This window comes from Drosophila navojoa, chromosome 6 (assembly GCF_054131105.1).
Source record: "Drosophila navojoa isolate 15081-1374.11 chromosome 6, UAZ_NAV_1.0, whole genome shotgun sequence".
In the NCBI taxonomy this organism is placed as follows: domain Eukaryota; kingdom Metazoa; phylum Arthropoda; class Insecta; order Diptera; family Drosophilidae; genus Drosophila; species Drosophila navojoa.
This window is the reverse complement of record NC_142894.1, coordinates 524,013-532,534: the sequence shown is the minus strand read 5'-3', so window position 1 is coordinate 532,534 and position 8,522 is coordinate 524,013. Positions and strand designations below refer to the sequence as shown.

Genomic DNA, 8,522 nt, shown 5'->3' with positions numbered 1-8,522 from the left:
ATAATGTATGTCTATTCACAAGCTGCACCTCCACTGCTTTAGTTCTAACATCAGTCTATGATGCAAGAACAGTCGTGGTCATAAAATAGTTCCTTTAATGTGCACCAAAATTTTGAGATGATGCAAAATATAGTTAAAGATCACCTCACCTGGAAGGGATCTTAAAGTAAAAAAATCTGCCTTTATAGAAACGACTATTCCAGAAGGTAAAGAATTCGATCCTCGCTACACAAAAAAAGTGAAGCATAAAATAAAAAAGATTTTGAATGATTTCAATAAGAAAGCTCTATTCGACTACGAGATCCCCTGTACCTTTCGGGCAACTGACATTTCAATTTCAATTATTCACACATGCACACACACACACGCAGTGGCTGCAGTGAGAGAACTTAATTATTTTATAACTTTTCTTGTGGGTGGACTATCTTCATGACTCTTTTAGATTATGATTATAACATGGATATGCATGCATTTGCTAAAGCACAAGGTTTCAATATTTGAAATACGAAAAAAATACAAAATAAAAAAACTACATTTTTTCTTTTTTTATTTGAAACTTTTGAAAAACAAAATTATTTTTTTATTTCCAAATTTACTTATTTACATTAATATATGTCTAATACAGAGTCGTGCATTTAAATTGTAATGTTTAGGGCAGTAGAAAAAATGTTTTGCTAAATTAAGCTGAATAAAGTCAAGGAGGGGTGTACCTATTATTTTCATCATGAGTGTATTATATATATATACACATAATGCTCACTCATGATGAAAATAATAGTATAATAATAAATAATATAATAATAATATATATATATATATATATATATATATATATATATATATATATATATATATATATATATATATACCTATTATTATATATATATGCGTTTGTGCTAAGTATAAATATGTGTAAGTATGTATGTGTGAGTTTGCGTTTGAATTGCGCATTAATTTGGAGACGTGTGCAGCCACATGCACATGGCCAGCTATGCGCGTGTGCGTTTATGCGTGTGCATATAGACTGGACATTAATTCGTATACATATTTTGCCATTTGAAATTCTATTGTAAGGTATGTGAGTGCGTATTTCCTTATGTGCGTATAAGTACATACGTACATATGTATTTTAATAAATTCTATATGCACGAATCTCTTCTCGATAATTATGCCCACATTGCAGAAGCTACATATTTAGAGTAGGCTCCTGCTCTTTATTGCTCCCTTCGACTGTTACTATAAATTTGCAGTTGCTTTTGCATTTTGAACAGCTCGTAGGGCGCCGCCTATGAATTGGCATTGGGAACAGTCTCTTCACTGCTCACTTGAAATCATAATGTTGAAATGTATGTACATACCAAAGCACAAGGCTTTAGTAGTTGAGAAACGTTTTTTCAAATTGGGAGCGAAGGGGGCGTGGTATCCAAAATCTGTAGGTTACAAAATGTATTTATCATATGTACATACACAGTAGATCTTAAGTCTTCAGGTCTAAAAATGTCCAAATGAGGCTAAAAAAACAAAATCATTCTTTCGATTATTCTCGATAGTCAAATTATCGAATGATTTATCGAAAAAATGATAAGCTCGTACTGTGTATGGTATACATAAGTATGCATGCCAAATTTCAGCTCTATAGCTTTTGTTTTGAGATCGACGCACTCATACGGACGGACGGATGGACGGACGGACAGGGCTATATCGACTCAGCTCGTCGTCCTAATCAAGAATATACTTTACGGGGTCTGCAATGATTCCTTCTGTCCGTTACATACTTTTTCACAAAACCATTATACCCTGATATCCTATTTTCAATGGGTTCAGGGTATAAAAACTACAATGGCTGTGTGTAAATGCTTATGTACACATGTATGTCCATGTATTATGTATTTCACAGAAAATGCCATATAAATATCAAAAATTTGTACTTGATACAAAATAATACACGAAAAGATATGTATGTACATTCCATTTCGACACACATGATTCATGTACCAAATATAAATTATATATAATCGCAGTAAATACATGGATATACATATGTATATGCCTTTCAAAAAGAAAATATGTTTATTATATACATAATTATGTTGGAGCTGGGGATCCCAACTAACTGGAATGGACTTCTACAAACGAAGAAGGATGGTATGGGAGGGGGGAATTGTTTGATTGCAATTTGTTGGGCACAATTAATTTGCGATGCAAGGCGACCATTTTGGTTGAATTTAGCTGCACTTCCTGCCTACCAACAACTATGCACAATGAGCGACGCCATCTTGTGTGTTGCAAGGGTGTGCAGAGCAGGGACTTTGGTTGAGGGTGGAGGTGTCAGTTCTTACTGCAAGCGTCGACCCCTTGCGGGTAGACATAGGCCGTGTCGAGTAGAACTCAATATATACATATGTGTAAGGGTGGGTGGATCTATTTTCTCTTCTTACGCCATGTGTTAGTTACGTGTCCTATTCCACTAAGTACTTCTGCGTATAATATAAATACAGATTCTGATTCAGCAACTCTATCGACCCATAAGCCTAATCCAAAATATATCCAATCTATAAATACAGATTCTGATTCAGCAACTCTATCGACCCATAAGCCTAATCCAAAATATATCCAATCTACATATGATAATACGCCTTTTACATGGGTGAGGCGAGGGGGTGAATTAAGGGGTGGGGGTTAAAATAAATAAAATACACATAAGTCTACATTTAAAATTTGGAAGTTTAAGCTTTTTAATCGATAATAAAATATCGGGAGTAGTTATCGATTTTTTATCTATATGCTTGATAAGTTGGTTGGTTTTGGTGTCATCTGCCGTATTAACCTTGCATTGGTCTAGAGATTCCACAGTCCAGATGGCATTAATAAAGTAAAACAAATGTATATATATGTATATGTATATGTATATGTATATGTATATGTATATGTATATGTATATGTATATGTATATGTATATGTATATGTATATGTATATGTATATGTATATGTATATGTATATGTATATGTATATGTATATGTATATGTATATGTATATGTCTATGTCTCTGTCTCTTTATTGTATCTGTCTCTGTATCCATGTCTCTGTCTCTGTCTCTGTGCTGTCTCTGTCTTGTCTCTGTCTCTGTCGCTGTCTCTGTCTCTGTCTCATGTCCTTGTCTCTTGTCTCTGTTCTGTATCGTCCTCTGTCTCTGTCTCCTGTCTATGTCTCTGTCCTCTGTCTTGTCCTCTGTCCTCTGTCTCTGTGTCATAGTATATGTCTATGTCTATGCATGTATATGTATAGTGCCTGAATATGCAATGTATAATGAGGAATTCGAATGGTGGGTAATAAGGCGCAGCACAACACCCAGAACATTCATAGTTATTTCTTACTGCAGAAGGAGCACTGTTCGTCCTGCTCAGTGGTCAGTGCTCTCGTCCTCTCTCTTTTCGTATCGTATCTTCTTCTCGAATGCTTTTTATATCGCTTCGCTCCATCAAGTTGCTGCTACTGTTGCATATTCGGGTCAGCTGCTGGGCTCTGTTCTTTACAAAATGTAGAATTTGAAAATCCTAATGAAAATGGAAAGAGGAGTAAAAGTTCGAACTGGGCAGCTGGGGCTAACTCTGGTTTTTGCTGCGACTCCTGCACCGAGTGTGGCGTCTTTCACATGGTTACCGGCAAAAGCAAGAGTGAACTGCACTTGTTTCAACAACCTTGACATAAGTTTGGCCTTCGTCCTTCAAGTTGGTCATTGTAAACCTCAATTTGTTGTCGACAGCTTTAGTTTTATTGTAATTCAAGTATTCTTTTGCACATTCGACTCTTTTTATACCCTGAACCCATTGCAAATGGGAAATCAGGGTATAATGGTTTTGTGAAAAGTATATAATAGGCAGAAGGAATCATCGTAGACCCCATAAAGTATATACATATATTCTTGATCAGCACGACGAGCTGAGTCGCCCTGTCCTTCTGTGCGTCCGTCCATCCGTACGTCTTAACGCGTTGATCTCAGAAATTTGAAATTTTCATATGTATTTTATAGAAGCTCGAGTTTTGTTGAAATGTACCGCCACCCCTTAATCCATCCGCTCACCCACATATTTGTAAAAGGCATATTTTAAATATTAAAGACTTATGCTTTAGCAAGTGCATGCATACCCATGTTATAATCATAATCTGAAATCATGAATCATAAAGATAGTCCACCCACAAGAAAAGTTATTAAATAATTTAGCATAGTAATCCCACACTGCAGTCAATGCATATTTATGCGTGCGTGCGTATGACTGTGTGTGTGCATATGCGAATAATTATTATCAGTTGCGCGAAGGGTTCAGGGGATCTCGTAGCCGGGCAGTCTCGACTGGAGCTTTCTTACTTGTTTATAGTTGAGTTAAATGAAATAGCCCTGCACATGTCGTTATACCGCTGCATCTATCTAAGCCCCGAACTTTTCCCTTTTCCCAGCCTGTGTTTTGCTTACACTCGCTAAGTATTTCAGGTTAAATTTGTGTTTTTCCGTGACGAAAAACTGGTCTGATTTAATCTGTTGTAATTGCACTTTTTCTGCGGGTTTTCACGTCCTAGCAGCCTGCATGCCCCGATAACGGAAGTAACTTGACAACAGTGCGTCCGGATTCCGATTTAACTGGACCGCCCATTAGTTGGCGCGTTGTCGGCTGTCATTTACAATCCAGTTAGGATCTTCAAGCATTTGTAGATTCGCATAGCTAAGAAGGCCAACTCAAGGACGAGTCCCCCTTACGGCTTGGTGACTCCAGCTTCATGCTGAGCATGTCTTACGCTAGTGCTAGCCTCAAACAAATCAATAGCATGCCGGATTGTCTAGCCGGCTGGCTAGTCAAAAATCGATGTCTAAATTGGACGATAAGCATATACTGTATGCTCTCTTCATACAAGTGTATGTGTATGTACGTGCACATTAATGTATGCATAGCACCCTTATGTATTTCTGCAGACGCATGTATGCATGCATGCATATTCGGTGAATTTCCTGCTTGTACATACAAGGGCGGACATGAGTATATGAATGCATCAGTATATATAGTGTATGTATGTGTGTGTCTGGAAGAGAGAAATGCAATTGCACATAAATGCAACGTCGTAGCAACAAGCGGAAATGCATCGTGGTACACACACGTACACACACAGATACTTACGTACATAGACATAAACTGTCCAGACAGTCGTAGAGCGGGTGACCGAAGATAGAAAGAGACAGAGAGGGATTGTGTGAGAGAGATCGTAGATTCAGGCGTGTAAGAGACAGCAAAGCCATGGAAAGTAAGCATTATTATTGTGCACAAATTCACAGGCAGCAAGGGAGAGAGAAAGACAGAGAGTGAGCAGGAGATTGGAGGGGAGGGACAAGAGAGTCTGGGGCTTAGGGTTGGGTATTGTTTCTGGCCAAATAAGGGTTGTTGCTGTGTTCGTGTGTGTGTGTGTGTGTGTGCATGCGTGTATGCGTAAATGTGTGTAGATAGTGCAGCAGGAACTGACTGAACTTCAATGCAACTGCACTCGGGGCTGCATTCAACGTTGTCGACATTGGTGTCGGCGTCGGCGTTGGCGTTGGCGTCGGCGTCGGCGTTGGCAAAACACTGCAACATGGAAACGTGTGTGCGGATCGGGGTAACGCGTGAGCGCGTGCTTGTGTGAGGCCAAAATTCAACTGCAATTGCAACGGCAAAGGCAAGTGCAACTGTCGCTGTAGTTGCAGCGCGACCTCTGGCGTCTGCTGTAACTGACGTCAGCGTCGGCGTCGATGTTAGCCTACCACTGGTCGTTCTAAATGTTGATGTTGGCTTTTTGAGGAAATTGTTGAGCAAAATACTTTAGCTCGATAAAGCCAGTTTGACTTTTATACTAACTATGCACATGTTCTTCAGTAAGTAAAAGGCCATCCGTATTTCTCATACATATAAACACAAAATTTTAATTTTTATTGGTGAAATACATATATATATAAGTATGCGCGACACACGTTATGGCTCCGCCAGAATTGATTGGGTCTAAATTGACAGCGATTCAACCTTACCTCTCGGAGGCATGGTTGTTCGCTGGTGAAAAGCTCTCAGCTAATGCTTACATTCCGCCAACGAATACTGGAGCTCATCAGTCTTCTACACTGCATAGGATTTGGATGCAACCGGATCCACATTGGCAACCAAGTCTGCTTCTGCTGACGTCGCGAGGTGTGTTCGCTGCTGTCATTGACGGCGACGCCGGCTCCAACGTTGACGTCGCTGCTGTTGCTGGCGTTTATCACACATACGTTTTTATCTTATAATAAGCCCAACGAACGCTGCAAAGCCCTCGACGTGGACGTCGCACACATCGACAAATCCATAACAAAATCATTAACTGCTGTTACGGCACAATATATATATATATATATATATATATATATATATATATATATATATATATATATATATATATATATATATATATATATATATATATATATATATATATATATATATATATATATATATATATATATATATATATATATATATATATAACAGCAGTCAGTTTTTATCCTTTTATTATTTCGTTGTCGACGCATTGACCAAACGTAATAGTCCATGGAGTAGAACAGCCGACTGCGGATCGTCAATTGACCTCGCGGAAAATTTTTATTTCTCAAACGTGAATATCAACAGTGATTGTGCACCAACAAAAGCCACAATAACAACAACAAATTATCATCATTATTTTTATTAAATATACTTCATTATTTTATTAATTTGTTCAATATCTTTATTCTGCACCTGAAATAGATCTATCACAATGAGTCCGTATCAAGCAAAAGATTCCAGAATAGCCGCACTATATCTAAATTACCATGTACTTGCCATGTACAGCAGATCAATCGACAAATAATGAAGTATCACCAGTTACCGGCTTCATATCTTTGCATAGATTTGTCGAAGAAATTCAGCTTTACTTGAGAAAATATTGGGACAGCTTGTGATAGCGCTATTTGTTGCTAAATTTGTGAAATCACCTATGTTATTATTATGCTGAAACTCTCTCTCCCTTTCTGTTTCTTTCAAATTCCAGATCATCATAATTTAAATAAACAAAACAATAGACCATCAACGTTTTCAAAATCAACCAAAATAGAAATATTTGCTAATGTCAAAAGCAAATATAACAATAGAACTCCAAATGCCAACTCAGCCACAATTCAGTTTTGAAAAGCAATAGAACGGATACAGTTAAAGCTTCAGTTAACAATTTTCACAACAATACTAATTAACAAACATCAACAACAATGTAATGCAACAATTTTCATAAGAAACCCAAATTCAACGATTTAACTCGAATTCCCAACCGTTAAAAGCGACAACAAAAATGTGTTAAAGATTAATTTGTAAATAAATGATTAAAATATTGCAAAATTGAAATCAAAAGTACAAAGCTAAGGACAGCGAAACAAAACGAATTATTCACAATTTATAATTTTGATGCCGATTAAAAATCCAATAAAAAAAGTACAACTTTGAGAAACATATGAAACTACGCAAAAAAAAGTTCTCGTTGAGTTTTATTTGAGAGGAAACTTCGCTCAAAAGGTCGCAAAACAACAGAAATTAATAGTAATAATAAGCAATTTCAAATTGAAACCAATATGAAGACACATTTATAAAAAATAGATAAACAGCAAGGAAATTTAAAAACAATTAAAGAAACAATTTAAATAAGTCCTAAAACTTTATAAGAGACAATAAAAATATAAAATATTTAAACCAAATAAAATACTAATTTACTTGAAATCAAATTATAAAATATATAAAAAATAACATAGAATAAATAAAACAATACCAAAAGATCAATTAAATAAAAATTAAAAGGATTTTTAAATATATCACTTACCCCTTTGTTTTTAACGTTTTTTTGTACTCGGTTTGAAAAGAAGAAAACGCAAGAAGAATCTCCAGGCAATTATTCTTCCGATCAACAAGAAATTAAGAAAGTTGAAAGAAGAACTAAATCAGGTTATACTTAACAATTAGCATAAGTATCAAATATTAATTAATTAACTGGCAATTAACGGTAGCTAAGCTTAGAGACTTTTACTACGACTATCGAGCGCAGTCGAACGATTAGCATCAAAATAATTCCATTCTATGCAAATCGAAAATACACTGACACCGGCACAGACAGTTTTAAATACCACTTACCGTATAGCTAGCATCTATAGATATAGCATAAACTCACACACCCGGACACACAAACACACACAGACTATATAGACTAGATATAATATAATAATATAGTAATAATAATAATAATAATAATAATAATAATAATAACAATAATAATAATAATAATAATAATAATAATAATAATAATAATAATAATAATAATAATAATAATAATAATAATAATAATAATAATAATAATAATAATAATAATAATAATAATAATAATAATAATAATAATAATAAAACAAGAATCAAATAATACAAATACTCTAAATTAAAAATGTAAGAATACATAA

At 35.5% G+C, this 8,522-nt stretch overlaps 1 long non-coding RNA gene across 1 annotated transcript; it reads left to right on the top strand.

Moving 5' to 3' along the window:
- Positions 1-6,391: 6,391 nt before the first annotated feature.
- LOC108657918 (uncharacterized) lies at positions 6,392-7,138 on the top strand. Its single transcript, XR_001926007.3, has 2 exons — positions 6,392-6,664; positions 7,079-7,138. It is a non-coding gene; the product is annotated as an uncharacterized LOC108657918 (long non-coding RNA).
- The last annotated feature ends 1,384 nt before the right edge of the window (positions 7,139-8,522 follow it).